The 19185-nt window shown below is 41.0% G+C and overlaps 1 long non-coding RNA gene and 1 pseudogene across 2 annotated transcripts in view; one reads left to right on the forward strand and one right to left on the reverse strand.

Annotated features, from left to right (window-relative positions):
- The window catches only part of LOC132345731 (uncharacterized), a 52337-nt gene that overhangs the window by 5680 nt on the left and 27472 nt on the right, over positions 1-19185 (forward strand). The window lies entirely within an intron of this gene.
- Positions 13698-15447, reverse strand: LOC100140058 (mitochondrial fission factor-like; annotated as a pseudogene).

Below are 19185 nucleotides of genomic sequence, written 5' to 3' on the forward strand. Positions count from 1 at the left end.
ACTTAATGTTGAGTGAAGAAGAAAATGTGATTTATAACACGATCTCATTTAGGCAGATTTTTAAAAACACCAACCACACGATATATTTTCAAGGATACATATATATTTAAATAAAGATTTGAGAGCAGATTGGAAGGGCACTGTGTTAAATACACTAGAGATGTGCTTCTCAGAATTCTGATCTTTAGAGTAGAAGACCGTTTAGGTTATGCACTCAATTTACTCTGTAGCTTTGTTGCCTTTAAAATTAGATCCTGTGTCTAATTTTCAACACAATCTTCCCTGTGGCTACAGGAGGCAACTGACTCTATAGTGTACCTTAAGCTGACAGCTGGCTGACCTGATCTTGTCGTTTTCCTTTTTTAAAGCTTTTAAAACAGCTAATCAAAGGCATTGTGTGTGTGGTAGTCACTCAGTCGTGTCTGACTCTGTGATTTTTTGGAAGGTAGCCCACTAGGCTCCTCTGTCCATAGAATTCTCCAGGCAAGAATACTGGAGTGGGTAGTCATTTTCCTTCTCCCTGGATCTTTCTGACCCAGGGATTAATCCCAGGTCTCTGGCATTGCAGGCAGATTCTTTACTCTCTGAGCCACCAGGGAAGCCCAAGGCAGACAACTCAATAATTCTTATAATTGCTATTGCCCCTATACTATTCAAGTGCTTCCTGCTACTGCATAAGCTAGTGTTTGACCTCTATTTGAATCTCATCCGAATTCACCACCAGTGAGAGTTCTTTCCTAGATCCAAGGGCTGTGTTCTTTGTTCTATTTCACCACCTTGTCTTTCTAGGAAGGAATGATAAGGGACATCTTTGCTTTATTCCTGTTTATAAAGCAACAAAGTTCCACAGTTTTACTTGTTTCATGTTGTAACTTTTCGTTGCAATATATTGTGGAAAAATGTCCAATAAATACCAATAAATACTTGTATATAACCAATCCTCATTGTTTGTGGGGATTCTGCATTTACAAATTTAGCTACTCATTAAAATTTATTTTTTTTATTGTTCAGTTGCTCAGTCATGTCTGACTCTTTGCAATCCCATGGATTGCAGTGTGGCAGGCTTCCCTGTCCTTCAGTATCTCTGGGAGTTTGCTCAAACTCATGTCCATTGAGTCAATGATGCCATCCAACCAGCTCATCCTCTGTCACCCCCTTCTCCTCCTGCCCCCAATTCCTCCCAGCATCAGAGTCTTTTCCAGTGAGTCAACTCTTCGCTTGAGGTGGCCAAAGTATTGGAGTTTCAGCTTTAGCATCAGTCCTTCCAAAGAACACCCAGGACTGATCTCCTTTAGGATGGACTGGTTGGATCTCCTTGCAGTCCAAGGGACTCTCAAGAGTCTTCTCCAACACCACAGTTCAAAAGCATCAATTCTTTGGCGCTCAGCTTTCTGCACAGTCCAACTCTCACATCCATACATGACCACTGGAAAAACCATAGCCTTGACTAGACAGACCTTTGTTGGCAAAGTAATGTCTCTGCTTTTCAATATGCTATCTAGGTTGGTCATAACTTTTCTTCCAAGGAGTAAGCATCTTTTAATTTCATGGCTGCAGTCACCATCTGCAGTGATTTTGGAGCCCCAAAAAATAAAGTCTGACACTGCTTCCACTATTTCCCCATCTATTTCCCATGAAGTGATGGGACCAGATGCCGAAACAATGTGCAAAAAAATGTTAACATAGCAGGCCTGAAGCTGCTCTTTTCAGAAAGACCTACTTTCACCTTGGCTCTTGGCTGGCATCTGAGACCTTGGCACTTGACCTATTCTCCTCACAATTTTTTTTTCTTGGAAATTTTAAGCTATATAATTTTTTTAAATTTTATTTACTTTAATTGGAGGATAATTACTTTACAGTATTGTAATGGTTTTTGCTATACATCAGCATGAATCAGTCACAGGCATACATGTGTCCCTTCCCTCTTGAACAGCCCTCTCATCTCCCTCTCCACCCCATGCTCCAGGTTGTCACACAGCACCAGCTTTGGGTTCTGTAGGTCATATGTCAGACTCCCCCTGGCTATCTATTTTACATGTGGTAATACATCTGCTTCAATGCTATTCTCTCAAATCATCCCACCCTCTCCTTCTCCCACTGTGTCCAAAAGTCTATTCTTTATGCCTGTGTCTTCTTTGCAGTCCTGCATGTTGGATCATAAGTACCATCTTTCTAGATTCCACATATATGCATTAATATATGATATTTGTGTTTCTCTTTCTGACTTACTTCACTCTGTGTAATAGGCTCTAGGTTCATCCACCTCCTTAGAACTGACTCAAATGCATTGATTTTTATAGCTAAGTAATACCCCATTGTATATATGCACCACAACTTCCTTATCCATTCATCTGCCGATGGACATCTAGGTTGCTTCCATGTCCTGGCTATTGTAAATAGCGCTGCAATGAACACTGTGGTACATGTGTACAGTGTAATAGGGTTACTTTTTCTCCACTCCCTCTCCAGCATTTATTGTTTGTTGACTTTTTGATGATGGCCATTCTGACCAGTGTAAGACGATACCTCATTGCGATTTTGATTTGCATTTTTCTAATAATGTTGAGCATCTTTCCATGTGTTTATTAGCCATCTGTATGTCTTCTTTGGAGAGATGTTGTTTAGGTCTTCTGCCCACTTTTTGATTAGGTTGTTTGTTTTTCTGGTATTGAGCTGCTTATATATTTTGGAGATTAAGTCTTTGTCAGTTGTTTCATTTGCTATTATTTTCTCCCATTCTGAGAGTTGTCTTCTCACCTTTCTCATAGTTTCCTTAGTTGTGCAAAAGTTTTTAAGTTTAATTAGGTCCCATATGTTTATTTTTAAATGTCTTTAGGAGGTGGATCATAGAGGATATTGCTTTAATTACTTTAATTGCTTTAATTACTTTAAGGAGGTGGATCATAGAGGATATTGCTGTGATTTATGTCAGAGAGTGTTCTGCCTATGTTTTCCTCTAAGAGTTTTATAGTTTCTGGTCTTACATTTAGATCTTGAATCCATTGTGTGTGGTGTCATAAAGTGTTCTAAATTCATTCTTTTCCATGTAGCTGTCCAGTTTTCACAGCACCTCTTGTTGAAGAGACTGTCAAAACAGTATAGTACTGGCACAAAACCAAATACAGATTGATGGAACAGGATAGAAAGCTCAGAAATAAATCCATGCTCTATGGCCAATTAAACTAGGACAGGAAGGTAAGACTACACAATATTGGAGATAGTCTCTTCAACAAATGGTGCTGGGAAAACTGAACAGCTACATGTAACAACTGAAATTAGATAATTCTTTAACAGCTTACACAAAAATAAGGTTAAAATAGATTAAAGACTTATATGTGAGATGGGACACTATAAAACTCCTAGAGGAAAACATAGGCACAACACTCACTGACGTAGTTTGCAGCAATATGCTTTCCAATCTTTTTTCCAGAATAATGGAAATAAAAACAAAAATAAACGAATAGGACCTACTTAAACTCAAAAGCTTTTGCACAACAAAGGAAACTAAACAAAATGAAAAAACAACCCACAGACTGGAAGAAAATAATTGCAAATGATGTGACTAGAAACAGTGACAGATTTTATTTTCTTGGGCTCCAAAATCACTGCAGATGATGACTGCAGCCATGAAATTCTTTAAAAGACACTTACTCCTTGGAAGAAAAGCTATGACGAACCTAGACAGCATATCAAAAAGCAGAGACATTACTTTGTCAACAAAGGTCCATCTAGTCAAAGCTATGTTTTTTCCAGTGGTCATGTATGGATGTGAGAGGTGGACCATAAATAAAGCTGAGTGCTGAAGAAGGGGACGAGGAGAAGAGGTGAGATGGCTGGATGGCATCATTGACTCGATGGACGTGAGTCTGAGTGAACTCCGGGAGTTGGTGATAGACAGGGAGGCCTGGCGTGCTGCGATTCATGGGGTCACAAAGAGTTGGACACGACTGAGTGACTGAACTGAACTGAACCAACTGATCTGACTCCAAAATTTACAAACAGCTTATAAGACTTAACATCATGAAAACAAACAACCCAATGAAAAAATGGGTGGAAAACCTAAATAGACATTTCTCCAAAGAAGCCATAGAGAAGGCCAAAGTCACATGAAAAGATCCTCAGCATCACTAATTATTAGAGAAATGCAAATCAAAACTACAATGAGATATCACCTCACACCAGTCAAAATGGATGTCATCAAAAAATCCACAAACAATAAATCCTGGGAGGGTGTGGAGAGAAGGGAACCCTCCTACGCTGTTGGTGGGAATGTAAATTGTTATACTGTAATATTATTAATATTCAGACATTAAAAGATTAAAATAATGCCATTTGCAGCAACATGGATGCCCCTAGAGATTGTCATACTGAGTGAAGTAAGTCAGACAGAGCAAGACAAATATCATGTGATACTGTTTATATGTGGAATCTAAAATATGTTAAAAGAACTTATTTACAAAACAGAAATAGAGTCACAGATGTAGAAACAAACTTTTGGTTACCGAGGGTGGAGGGGGAGGGGTAATTTGGGAAACTGGGATTGAAAAATACACACTACATTACATAAAATAGATAACTAATAAGGACCTAGTGTATAGCACAGAGAACCCTACTCAATACTCTGTAATGACCTATATGGGAAAAGAATCTAAAAAATAAATGGATATATGTATAAATGACTCACTTTGCTGTACGCCTGAAACGAACACAACTTTGTAAATCAACTACATGTGTGCTAAGTCACTTCAGTCGTGTCCAACTCTTTGAGACCCTATGGACTAGCCCACCAGGCTCCTCTGTCCATGGGATTCTCCAGGCAAGAATACTGGAATGGGTTGCCATTTCTTCCTCCAGGGCATCTTCCTGACCACACTCCAATAAAAAATTTTAAAAACAAACAAGTTGATCCCCCAAAACTTTCTTTTTAGAGAACATTCAAGGACAGAGGATGTTATATGCTTAGATCCTGAAGTGGGATGAAGATGCCCTGTTGATGTATAGGAAGAAATCTAGAGACAAAAGTGCAATGAAGATTAAAAAAATTATAGTCTTGTCTTATTTTTTCCCTGAAATCAGTAAAAAAAAAAAAAGGACAAGTAAATTCTTTCCCCAAATTCAATGGTTATTTTGGGGGTGACAACCTTCTTCCTATGAGGTATAATATACAAATTTTAAAAAAGTTGACAGCATTTGCCTTAGTTCAAAAGTAAAATACTTTGGTCCCAACAAAACAAGAGTGAATTGATCAATAGAAGCATATCCAGAGAAGACACTGTTGACCAATTTGGACAAGGGCCTAATAGATCAGTTATAAATATGCTCTTTCCTTTGTACAGGATAGTTAGAGGAAATTATGAGCATAAATCAGGTGCTCCTGAGCACATTCTAAAAGCTGGGACACATTAACTCCTCTGACTGGTTTCTGGGGGGAATGTGGGGTGACAGATGCCCTTGACCTCTGGGTCATTATGCAAACAGAGCATCATGGTATTCTACTGAGACTCCTAGAGACTTCTATGCTCTCTCACAGTGTGATGTTGTTGCTAGCATCCTGTGGCAGATGGGGGATGGGGAGAGGATGAACGAGGGTTAGGGTCACTCCATCCCAGGAAGCCCCCTGCTCTTAGATGAAAATTCCAGTGGCAGCTCCTAGAGTCCTTGATGAGTTTGGGTCTGCTTCTTCTGCCTGGTCTCTGGAGAGCCACTGGAGGACTTGGCACCTTTGGGACATCTGGAGCCCCTGGGCATCTTCTTCAGGGCACAATGAGTAAGTCCCATGGGGAAGGGCCACTGAGCCCAGGTTGGAGTGCTACAATCACATCTTGATATGATGCCAGTGACTACACCTGCCTATGTCTGGGGAGGCCTTACAAATAGCTGTGAAAAGAAGAGAAGCGAAAAGCAAAGGAGAAAAGGAAAGATATAAACATCTGAATGCAGAGTTCCAAAGAATAGCAAGAAGAGACAAGAAAACCTTCTTCAGCGATCAATGCAAAGAAATAGAGGAAAACAACAAAATGGGAAAGACTAGGGATCTCTTCAAGAAAATCAGAGATACCAAAGGAACATTTCATGCAAAGATGAGGTCGATAAAGGACAGAAATGGTATGGACCTAACAGAAGCAGAAGATATTAAGAAGAGATTGCAAGAATACACAGAAGAACTGTACAAAAAAGATCTTCACGACCCAGATAATCATGATGGTGTGATCATTGACGTAGAGTCAGACATCCTGGAATGTGAAGTCAAGTGGGCCTTAGAAAGCATCACTATGAACAAAGCTAGTGGAGGTGATAGAATTCCAGTTGAGCTATTCCAAATCCTGAAAGATGATGCTGTGAAAGTGATGCACTCAATATGCCAGCAAATTTGGAAAACTCAGCAGTGGCCACAGGACTGGAAAAGGTCAGTTTTCATTCCAATCCCAAAGAAAGGCAATGCCAAAGAATGCTCAAACTACCGCACAATTGCACTCATCTCACACACTAGTAAAGTAATGCTCAAAATTCTCCAAGCCAGGCTTCAGCAATATGTGAACCATGAACTTCCTGATGTTCAAGCTGGTTTTAGAAAAGGCAGAGGAACCAGAGATCAAATTGCCAACATCTGCTGGATCATGGAAAAAGCAAGAGAGTTCCAGAAAAGCATCTATTTCTGCTTTATTGACTATGCCAAAGCCTTTGACTGTGTGGATCACAATAAACTGTGGAAAATTATGAAAGATGTGGGAATGCCAGACCACCTGATCTGCCTCTTGAGAAATTTGTATGCAGGCCAGGAATCAACAGTTAGAACTGGACATGGAACAACAGAATAGAGTACCTATTAGTTTAAAAAAAAAACACCTACCAATAAGGTCTGTTTTATTGTGGAATATAATTGATGCTTTTGAACTGTGGTGTTGGAGAAGACTCTTGAGAGTCCCTTGGACTGCAGGAGATCCAACCAGTCCATTCTGAAGGAGATCAGCCCTGGGATTTCTTTGGAAGGAATGATGCTAAAGCTGAAACTCCAGTACTTTGGCCACCTGATGCGAAGAGTTGACTCATTGGAAAAGACTCTGATGCTGGGAGGGACTGGGGGCAGGAGGAGAAGGGGACAACAGAGGATGAGATGGCTGGATGGCATCACTGACTCGATGGACGTGAGTCTGGGTGAACTCCGGGAGTTGGTGATGGACAGGGAGGCCTGGCGTGCTGCGATTTATGGGGTCGCAAAGAGTCGGACACGACTGAGCAACTGATCTGATCTGACACCTGCCTAAGTGGCCTACCAACATATCCTTAGTACACAACCAAGGCGTCTGGCAGAGCCCCATGCATCACCTGGGGTTTCCCAAACAAGCCCAAAGGTCTTGACCTTCTTGAAGGATATTTCACCTTAAGGGCTACTGAATGGGGCCCTAAGTTGGCCACACAGTCAAGTGAGTTCTCACAAAACTCATAATCTCCTCCTAGAAAGCAATATTGGGCAAGGGATGCAATTCTCATATTTTTTGCCTTGTATTTTTATTATTAGAGAAGTGAAAATAAAGTGATGTGTGTGTGCATGTGTGCATGTGTGTGGAATAATAGTAAAAGTTGCTTAAGATGAAGACTTGTGAAAGTAGTGTCTGCACAGGGGAGAAATGCTTTCTTTCTGATAATTATCTCCTAGGACATGTGCAGAAAGTGATGAAAGAGACACAGAGATAATAACATATATCTATGTTATATTGTCAAAGAAACTGTGAAGGAAGAAACACCTGCTGCAAATTTGCCAGGAGGAACAGGAGGCTTGTTGTTGTCGCTCAGTTGCTGAGTCTTGTCCGATTCTTTGAGACCTCATGGACTGCAGCACACCATGCTTCCCTCTCTCTCACCATCTCCCAGGAGTTTGCCCAAGTTCATGTCCCTTGAATCGGTGATGCCATCCAACCATCTCATCCTCTGATGCCATCTTTTCCTTCTGCCTTCAATCTTTCCCAGCATCAGGGTTTTTTCCAGTGAGTTGGCGCTTCACATCAGGTGGCCAAAGTATTGGAGCTTCATCTTCAGCATCAGTCCTTCTGAAAAGTATTCAGGGTTGATTTTCTTTAAGATTGACTGGTTTGATCTCCTTATTGCCCAAGGGACTGTCAAGAATCTTCTCTAGCACCACAGTTCGAAAGCATCAATTCTTTGACGCTCTGCTTTCTTTATGGTCCAGCTCTCATATCTGTATATGACTACTGGAAAGACCATAGCCTTGACTATATGGACCTTTGTTAGCAAAGCGATGTCTTTGCTTTTTAATACACTGTCTGGGTTTGTCATAGCTTTCCTTCCAGGAAGCAATGGTCTTTTAATTTCATGGCTGCAGTCACTATTCCACAGTGATTTTAGAGCCCAAGAAGAGGAAATCTGTCATTGCTTCCACCATTTCCCCTTTTATTTGCTATGAAGTGGTGGGACCAGATGCCATGATCTTAGTTTTTTGAATGTTGAATTTTAAGCCAGCTTTTTCCACTCTCCTCCTTCACCCTCATCAAGAGGTTCTTTAGTTCCTATATGGGGGTCAAGAAGCAACAGTCAGAACCTTGTATAGAACAACTGACTGGTTCAGGATTGAGAAGACCTGCTGCTGCTAAGTTGCTTCAGTTGTGTCCAACTCTGTGCAACCCCACAGACAGCAGCCCACCAGGCTCCCCCGTCCCTGGGATTCTCCAGGCAAGAACACTGGAGTGGGTTGCCATTTCCTTCTCCAATGCATGAAAGTGAAAAGTGAAAGTGAAGTCACTCAGTCGTGTCCAACTCTTAGCGACCCCATGGACTGCAGCCTTCCAGGCTCCTCCATCCATGGGATTTTCCAGGCAAGAGTACTGGAGTGGGTCCCCATTGCCTTCTCCGCAGAAGACCTAGTATTGCTCAACCAAAAGATAATGCCTGTAAAAATTAACACAGTAATCTCAACTGTTGACAAATGGAGCCAGGAGGCCAGAAGGGGGAGCTCTAACATGCTACAACCATAGTGGAACGTGAAAGACTTTCTTCTCTTGCCTACAAGGGCTCAGTCAATGAAAGATGGTTACAGATGCTGGGAGGGATTGGGAGCAGGAGGAGAAGGGGACGACAGAGGATGAGATGGCTGGATGGCATCACTGACTCGATGGACGTGAGTTTGAGTGAACTCCGGGAGTTGGTGATGGACAGGGAGGCCTGGCGTGCTGCAATTCATGGGGTCGCAAAGAGTCGGACACGACTGAGCAACTAAACTGAACAGTGCAATCAATGAGAAGCTACTATAGTTTGAACTCTTTCCTTCACACCCCCCCCCCCCATAAATAAGTTATCTCTTTATTGCAAAAGATTGTATGTGGCTTGCCATGGTTGCTGATGCCAAATTGCAGTTCTTTGATGATCATGAACAAACTCATTTTTGCTGGAGAAATAACTGTCAGTCTATTTAATGTCAGCATTTTTGGCCCGCATAGGGATCCAGAGAAGACCTCCAACAACTGGAAGGTGGGTGCTCAAAGAGGTGTGATACCAACACTGAGCTCACTGATCCTTGATGCTTTTCTTAGGGACCCTGGGATTTGAAGGTTAAGTCTTTCTCCTGGATCTGAGTTGCCCTCTTTGCTTTGCGGATCTCCAGGTTTTATTCATGATCTATATTAAGGTTTTGTCCTTTCTGATTAAAGCCTTGTTTATCTTCAAATACTTGTTTGGCATATTGACCTGACTTGAAATCAAGCTGTTCCAACTGGAATTCCCTCACTTTCAGCTTGATTCCTTTTGGAACAGGGACTCTTCTATTAGATCTGTGCCATTAAGCATTCAGCCTGAGTCTTTCAGGACTGGGCTGTGCCCTTGAAACTGGCTGGTGTTAATGCCTTCAGGGTTTTTGAGCTGTTAGGGCTTTTTGTAAATTGTCCTTCTACTCTAGAGAAAAACTTCTGGGAAATAGGATCCCAGTTACCTAAATATTTTGAAGGAGCATTTGCCCCTGCCCCCCTCAACCACAGGGACCCTGGATTTTATGTTTAAAAACTGTGGTCCTTCCTCATGTGCATTTCTATGTGGACCTGAGGCAGGAGATAGATAGGCTCCAGGCCAGACATTTACAACTAGCCTCCTGTTCATATTTCTTAAGGCAGAGTATAGATGGACTCCAGATAAGAAGTTTACAGCCAGCCTCCTGTTTATATTTCAAGATAGAAATAACAACAAGAAGAGGGTAAATAGCTGGACTTTGTCTCCTGTGGACACTTTAAGATAAGAATAATGACAGGGACAGAGAGGGATTAAGCACTGCCTGGGTAAAAGATCAAGAGGTCACGTATTTCTCATCGTTGGGGTCAGGGAGACCTTGACTGCGCATGTGCAGAAAGGTTCTGTGGGGTCAAAAAGGGACGGGGCGCCAAACCATAATAAGTTTTACTAACTTTCCAAAGACCCTTGTGCGAAAATCCATCTTGGCTAAAGGATGTGCATGCACGGAGGGAAGGGGCCTGAGTCAAAGAACAAAGCAGGTTGATTGGGCAGAGAAAAACAGAACATGGAAGATTGCCCTCTTACAAATGATTTAAACTTCCCTGGAGAAAAGGGAACGCTCTTGCACTGTTGGTGGGAATGTAAATTGATACAGCCACTATGGAAGAGGTATGGAGATTCCTTAAAAAACTAGGAATAAAACCACCATATGACCCAGCAATCCCACTCCTAGGCATATACCCTCTGAGGAAACCAAAATTGAAAGAGACGTATGTATCCCATTGTTCACTGCAGCACTATTTACAATAGCTAGAACATGGAAGCAACCTAGATGTCCATCGACAGATGAATGGATAAAGAAGTTGTGGTACATATACACAATGGAATATTACTCAGCCACAAAAAGAAACACCTTTGAGTCAGTTCTAATGAGATGGATGAACCTAGAATCTATTATACGGAGTGAAGTAAGTCAGAAAGAGAAAGATAAATATCATATTCTAATGCATATATACAGAATCTTAAAAATGGTACTGAAGAATCTGTTTACAGGGCAGCAGTGGAGAAACAGACATAAAGAATAGACTTATGGACATGGGGAGAGGGGAGGAGAGGGTGAGATGTATGGGCAGAGTAATATGGAAACTTACATTACCATATGTAAAATAGATAGCCAACAGGAATTTGCTGTATGGCTCAGGAAACTCAGACAGGAGCTCTGTATCAACCTAGAGGGATGGGATGGGGAGGGAGATGGGAGGGAGGTTCAAAAGGGAGGGGATATATGTATACCTATGGCTGACTCATACTAAGGTTTGACAGAAAACAAAAAAATTCTGTAAAGTAGTTATCATTCAATAAAAAAATAAAAAGAAAAATGCATCTTTTATTGATAGCATATAGTTGAATATGGCTTTTATATGTAGTCTGACATTCTTTGCTGTTTAGTTGAAATAAATATTTCATTTACATTAAAAAAAGAAAAATGATGTCTTAGCATACTGAGAATATAAAGAAACAAAAAACAGCAATAGAGTGTCACTTTTTCCTCCCACCTCCAGCCTTAAACAATCACTAATCCACTTTCTGTCTCTACGAATTTGCTGTATTTAACGTTTCATATAAATGGAATCATATAATATTGGCTTTTTTTTGACTAGCTTCTTTCACTTAGTGTAATGTCTTCAAGGTTCATCCATACTGCAGTGTTCACCCCTTTATGTCTTTTATGAGTGAACAATATATAATGTATGGATAGATCACATTTTGTTTACCCATCATTTAAGCTGCTGTAGTCCACTTTTTGCTGGTTCCACTTTCACCATCTCTGGACCAAGATCAATGTCTCCTGTTCTCTGTCTTATTCACTGCCATCCACACCTCTCAGATCTGCTTAAAATGCCAACTCTTCTCAATGGTATCCTTGACAAAACACCTACTGCTGCTGCTGCTGCTAAGTCGCTTCAGTCGTGTCTGACTCTGTGCGACCCCATAGACGGCAACCCACCAGGCTCCCCTATACCTGGGATTCTCCAGGCAAGAACACTGGAGTGGGTTGCCATTTCCTTCTCCAATGCATAAAAGTGAAAGTGAAGTCGCTCAGTCATGTCCGACTCTTCGCGACCCCAAGGACTGCAGCTTACCAGGCTCCTCTGTCCATGGGATTTTCCAGGCAAGAGTACAGGAGTGGGTTGCCATTGCCTTCCCCGACAAAATACCTGTTAGGGACCCTTAAAGCTGGCATCTTCTTTCACCTAGATGGCAACTCCCTGTGGCAATCTAGCTGACTGTCAAGTTGAACACATGCTTTGTGGCATCAACAACTATAAAACAATTAGAGTGGAAGGGCTTCCCTGGTGGCTCAGACTGTAAAGAATCTGCCGGCAGTGCAGGAGATCTGAGTTCAATCCCTGGGTTGGGAGATCCCCTGGAGGATGGCATGGCAACCCATTCCAGTATTCTTCCCTGGAGAATCCCCACAGACAGAGGAGCCTGGCAGGCTACAGTCCATGGGTTCACAAAATGTCAGACACGACTGAGCGACTAAGCACAGCACATTAGAGTGGCAATCCAGGGCAGATGGCATGCATGGTCTCCAGTGCTTCCTCTTTGTATAAGCTGAAGTATGCAGGGCCCTCTAGAACCCATCATCTATCCTTTCAGTTTCTCAGCAGCTGAGCCTCTATCTTATGTTTTAGGAGTTTCCCCACTTTATGGTCTTGGGAAGAAATAACACAGTCTTCCCAGAAAATAACAGATGCTTCCATTTGCAGCCTCCTCACTGCACTTCTGGAATAAGATATACTCATGCAGACTCTGAATCTGGACATAGAAACAAGAAACTTGAAATTGAGCAACAGCTAATAGAATCTACCTCAGTGGGGCTCTGAGCTCAATTTCCTGTCCTCCTCAATGCTACAGGAGAGATGAAAACAAACAAACCACAACCCTCTATTGCACACAGCTAAGAACCTGACATGACAGAGCCTTGTGATTGTCTTGGAAGGGGCAAATGACCCAGTGTAGGGTGGTGATCAGGGGTTCTAAAATTGCCTTTCTGCAAAAGAAGATTTTTAAGATCAACTGAGGCAAACAAATGATTAAAGAAAGATAAAACAGCTCCTGAAGACTCACGTTCTTCTTCCCCAGCCTCTTTGTCTCAGGCTTTGCCTCTAGCACTGTCTTGCTCCCCTCTTCTGGGGACTTGTGCTCAGACCCTGCCTCCAGGGTCACCTTTTCCCTTCCCCCTTTATACTGCCTATTCCTCCTCTGTACCCTCAGTTTCCCCACACTAATTTTCTCACTGAACTTCCCTTTCCTCCTGAAGCTCTCCTCATCCCATTTTCTTCTGAATCCCTCAGAACCTGTCCCTTTGAATTAAGTAAGCCTTCTGAGAATCCAGAGGTTAAACTCTTAAATTTTTATATTCTTTGGACTAAAACTGAACTGTAAGCATTATTCAAAGTGTTTCTCAAAGTAAACAAAGATCCTTGCAGATTTGCTAAGGAATTTAATATATCAGTCTTACCAATCTTGTTTCTTTGATCTATATCAGTTAGATCATAAGCTTGTTGATGAAGGCTGTTTCTAGCATTGAAAGAAAATTTCTGATTGGGAAAGTCCTGAAAGGTCTAGAATTAGAACCAGGAGAGCAACCTTCTAACTTATACCATCAGGCCCAAGAAATCCCTAGATGACTTCATTGGGCAATTCCTAGCACTTTTCCAAAGCTTAATGATTGGACTAAAGGAACAAAACTCATGCTTACTTACAAACATCTGATTAATCTGTTCATCACTATTATAATCAACTTCAGGTTATTTTAAAGAAAAGTCTGGTCTTTCAGATGTTGATCCCACTCATGTAGATTTAACTCTGATTATTAATGGTCTGAACAAGGATCTAGTAAAAAGGAACAGGGTGTAATGGGAAACTGTCCACTCCAGATTTAGTTAATCTGATAAACCAGCTCTCTCACACTCTGGATGAGTCACCTAAAAGGAAAACTGCCAAAATTCTTAATCTTAAATTTCAGCAGATAAAATTTCCTAAAAGAAACAAAAAACTTCCTAGCTTCTGTTATTAGTGCAAAGAGGACACTGGAAAAGAGATTGTTAACAGACTCAAGCACTTCAGTCACCATCAGCCCTCTAACTGGGCTTTCCAACTTCTTCCCAATTCCCAGTTGTGGGGCTCCAAGGAACTGTAGGGGCTTTTCTCAATCCTCCCTCTTCGTCAGCTTGGAGAACCAGTCCTCCAGATTTGAGATGGATCTCTTCTAGTCCATCTGAGCCACTCTTGATGCTCAACCCCACTACTAGAAAGCAGTCCCTGCCTTGAGTTCAAATAATGGGGATCTCTAATGAGATTCATAAGAGATTCTTGTCTGTGAACTGATTCCTTTTTGTTTGGGCCCTTTGAGAGACACACACTCTTTTCTCCTTAGTTTCTCTGTCCCCTTTCATATATTACACTGATAATTCTTCTTAAAGTAGTATCATGCTGAAATTGCTTTCTTCTGAAAAGGGAAAATAATTCTGGAATTTGACAGTAGTCATCAAAGCAGCCAACCAGATGACTTAAGTGACTCTTTGACATCTTTTTTTTTTTTTTAAGTTTGCAAATTCTTTATATTTCCAGCTATTGAGACAACATTTCTGAGTTGAGGTTACCTCTAGCAGCAAAACCAGAGCCAGCTATTAAGCAGCCAGAATGCTACAGTATACACGACCATTTATTTTTAGCATGTTCTTTGTTCTCCTCTTCCAGAAGCTGCAGACATCTATTTAATTTATCTGTAGTCATAATCAAGCTGTATCTACAACTGTCATGTCTCCTGAAGTTCCTTCAATCATTGCATATATATTTGAAAAGCCATACATGGAGTCAGTTCTAACCAGCTGGCCATTTTGGTGAACAACATTTTCATTCATAGAGAGCTTTATTTTTAGCCTGCCAAGTGCATGGATTTTTTCATTTTGAGGGGATGGAGGAGGTCCTTCTAAATCCAGAAAATCTAGTGGTCTTTCACTTAGGGTAAGTACAGGAGGTGGTGTTTTTAGTGCCATAGGCTTAAAGGGAGTTGACTGTGTACGGTCTGGTCTTGAAATCTGCTGGTCTTGAAAATGGAATGTTCATTATTTCCTGCTACAATTCTCTCTGGAAGCTGCATAATCACACTAGCATTTGAAACTCCTTCTTGGAATCCTTGTTCCAGGTCAGCATTTGTTGGTGTTATCTTTCATTTTTCCAGGACCCTCACTTACTGACCTTTGGTGTATTACATTTCCTACTGAATTTGACTAATTTCTGCCATCTTAGCAGCAGTAGGAGAAGGAAATGCTGCCCCACTTACTAAATGTATACCAATGACTGCTTGTTTTCTGGCATTATCTGCTTCTTAGCTTCATATTAAATCCTTGAACTTGCCTCAATATGCATGTGCTGGACTAAGAGCCACTTCTGTCCCCTTGGGTCCACTGGAGGGTCCCCAGCAAGGGCCACCACCCACTGGCTCTCCTTTTTGACATCTTTTATCAGCTCGGTCTCTGAGCTGATTCTGGAAACACTGATCATTTATCTTTATTAAATCAACTACTACCTTCCCATCACTTCATGGGAAATAGATGGGGAAACAGTGGAAACAGTGTCAGACTTTATTTTTTTGGGCTCCAAAATCACTGCAGATGGTGACTGCAGCCATGAAATTAAAAGATGCTTACTCCTTGGAAGGAAAGTTATGACCAACCGAGATAGCATATTGAAAAGCAGAGACATTACTTTGCCAACAAAGGTCCGTCTAGTCAAGGCTATGGTTTTTCCTGTGGTCATGTATGGATGTGAGAGTTGGACTGTGAAGAAGGCTGAGCGCCAAAGAATTGATGCTTTTGAACTGTGGTGTTGGAGAAGACTCTTGAGAGTCCCTTGGACTGCAAGGAGATCCAACCAGTCCATTTTGAAGGAGATCAGCCCTGGGATTTCTTTGGAAGGGCTGATGTTGATGCTGAAACTCCAATACTTTGGCCACCTCATGTGAAGAGTTGACTCATTGGAAAAGACTCTGATGCTGGGAGGAACCGGGGGCAGGAGGAGAAGGGGCCGACAGACGATGAGATGGCTGGATGGCATCACCGACTAGATGGACGTGAATTTGAGTGAACTTTGGGAGTTGGTGATGGACAGGGAGGCCTGGCGTGCTGTGATTCATGGGGTCGCAAAGAGTCGGACACGACTGAGCAACTGAACTGAACTAAACTGAACCTTCCTTATAGACAAAATTGCCAATTGATATTGACAAGATTCACAGTGTATTATCCATTGATTCAAATAGATCCCTCAAAACCTCTCCCCAGAACTAATCCATATCCTGTAAGTAAAGAATCCTTTCATGGCATAAAGCCCATGCTGCTGCTGCTGCTGCTAAATCACTTCAGTCGTGTCCGACTCTGTGCGACCCCACAGACGGCAGCCCACCAGGCTCCCCCGTCCCTGGGATTCTCCAGGCAAGAACACTGGAGTGGGTTGCCATTTCCTTCTCAAATGCATGCAAGTGAAAAGTGAAAGTGAAGTCACTCAGTCGTGTCTGACCCCATAGACGGCAGCCTGCCAGGCTCCTCCATCCATGGGATTTTCCAGGCAAGAGTACTGGAGTGGGTTGCCATTGCCTTGATAGGACATTAGAAGTCTCAAAAGACCCATTTCTTGGAATAGTTCCTGTAATATCCCTATTTCAATAATGAGAAAACCTGACGGCTGAGGGTGGAGGTTTGCTGAGGACCTCAGAACAATGAACAATGTTATCCTGCCACACCCTGTTGTTATTAGCCCTCATACTTTACTAACATCCATTCCCACTGGATGTAAATGTTCCACTGTAATTCAATTTATGCAGTGCATTTTTTAGTATTTCAGTTGATGGACTACTGTGTATCATTTTTGCCTTTACGTTGGAATAAAACCAGTTCACCTGGACAGTAATCCCTCAGAGTTTTACTGAGAGTTCTTATTTCTCACAAATCCTCAAGGCTGATCTAGATAATATATAGTTCCCAGAAATTCTACTTTGTTGCAATATGTGGATGATTTGCTTTTTTGCTGTCCTCAGGCCTCTTCACAGGAAGACAGCATCCACTTGCTAAAGCTTTTAGCATTAAAGGGACATGAGGTTGTCAAGGAAAATTGTAGTTTGCCCAAACCCAGGTTTGATATTTAGGGCATCTGATATCAGAACAAGAGTTATACCTAGTTTCAGATAGGTTTTATGGTGTCTTTAAGTGTCCCCAAATGCCAAACATTAATTTCAAGGTTTTCTCAGATTAGTCAGCTTTTGCTGAAAATGTATTCCAAGTTTCTCTCATATAGACAAACTTCTGTATGTTTTGTAGCTTATTATTTTGGAATGTTGTAAATGCATCATGGCTTACTTCTAGCTGAAGTAAAATTTAAAATGGCCCTTATGTTTAGGTGTTATTAGATGCAATACTTTTACCTGCCAGTTTAGCTCTTAAGATTTCAGGGCATTCTAAACTTAATGCTCTAGAAGCTAAGGGAAATTTATCTTACTGACATTTCCACAAGGAATGCTTCTCTTAAAGGCACCAATAGCAGCTGAACCTCTGTCATGGTCCAAAAGGGTATTTCCCCAAATGATAACTTAGGTAAACTGGCCCGGAGAAGTTCAACAATTCGCCTCAGGAAAGGAAAAACAAGATTGGAAATCCAGTAATTGTTTTGATAAAAAGAGAATGCTCTAATCAGCCCAGTGCTCTGTGATGTTCTGAGGGGCTGGGGGCGGGGGGGAGCATGGGAGAGAAGCTCAGGAGGGAGGGGATATATGTATACTTATGGCTGATTCACATTGTTGTATGGCAGAAACCAACACAATATTGTAAAACAATTATTCTTTGATTAAAAATTAATTAAAAAAAAAAAAAAGAGAACACTCTGGTTTGGACCAAACAACAACCCAGTCTTACTGGAAACTTTAAAATTCCTACCCTAACTGGACCTGCACATCATCAGGTGACCTGAAAGTAAAGATTTCCCAGAATTGAAGCAGACCATGTTTGAGTTCTACTTCTTTTGCTGTTTGGGGGACTTGCCTGTGATTTGCCATGCTTGCAGACTGAATTGTAATTCTCTGTTGAATAAACCCAATTTTTCTGGTGAAATAACTGGCAGTCTATTTGTTTTCAGTCCATACAATTCAGTGACATTTAGTACAACCACTTTTGTGCAACCCTCACCATTACTTAGCTTCAGAACATTTTCATCATCCCCCAAAGAAAATCTTGTACCCATTAAGCAGTCACTCCCCATTCATCTCTTCTCCAGACCTTGGAAACCAGTAATTTACTGTCTCTTGGCTTGCCTATTCTGGATATTTTGCATAAATGGAGTCATACAATGCATAACCTTTGTGTCTGACTTCTTTCACTTAACATAATGTTTACAAGGTTCATCCATGTTTTGGCATGTATCTACATTTTATTCCTTTTTATTGCTGAATAATATTTCACTGTATGGATATACTACATTTTATTTATCTACTCACTGATGATAGATACTTGAGTTGTTTCCATCTTTTGGCTATTGTGAACAGTGCTTCTTTGAACAGTTGTGAACAGGTTTTTGTGTGAACAATTGTTTTCAGTTCTCTTGGGTATACACCTAGGAGTTGAATTTCTTGGTCTATGGTAATTCTGTATTTAACATCACAAAACTGTTTTCAACAGCAGCAGCACCGTTTAACAGTTTCATCATTCACGCACAAGGGTTCAATTTCTTCATGTCCTTACCAACATCTGTTATTAAAAAATAGCCATGTGGTATTTTTGGATTTATTATATCACATAATGGATCTGATATATCTCATTGTGGTTTTGACTTGCATTTCTTGCATTATAATTAATGATGTTGAACATCTTTTCATTTGGTTATTGGCTGTTTGTATATTTTCTTTAGGGAAATGTCTATTCAATTACTTTTCCCCCCTTTTAATTGCATTGTGTTTTTTTATTGAATTGTGTTGCATCATGAACTTTTAAAAAAATGTTTCAGACTTGAGGCTTTTAGAAAATATTTGCAAATATCATGTTCCATTCTATGAGATGTCCTTTTAATTCTCTTGCTACTGTCTTTCAATACACAGAAGTCTTAATTTCAATAATGTTCAATTTATTGACATTTTCTTTGTTTGCTTGTATTTTGTGTCATATCTAAGAAAATGTT

Source organism: Bos taurus, chromosome 7 (genome assembly GCF_002263795.3).
Source record: "Bos taurus isolate L1 Dominette 01449 registration number 42190680 breed Hereford chromosome 7, ARS-UCD2.0, whole genome shotgun sequence".
NCBI classification, from domain to species: Eukaryota; Metazoa; Chordata; class Mammalia; order Artiodactyla; family Bovidae; genus Bos; species Bos taurus.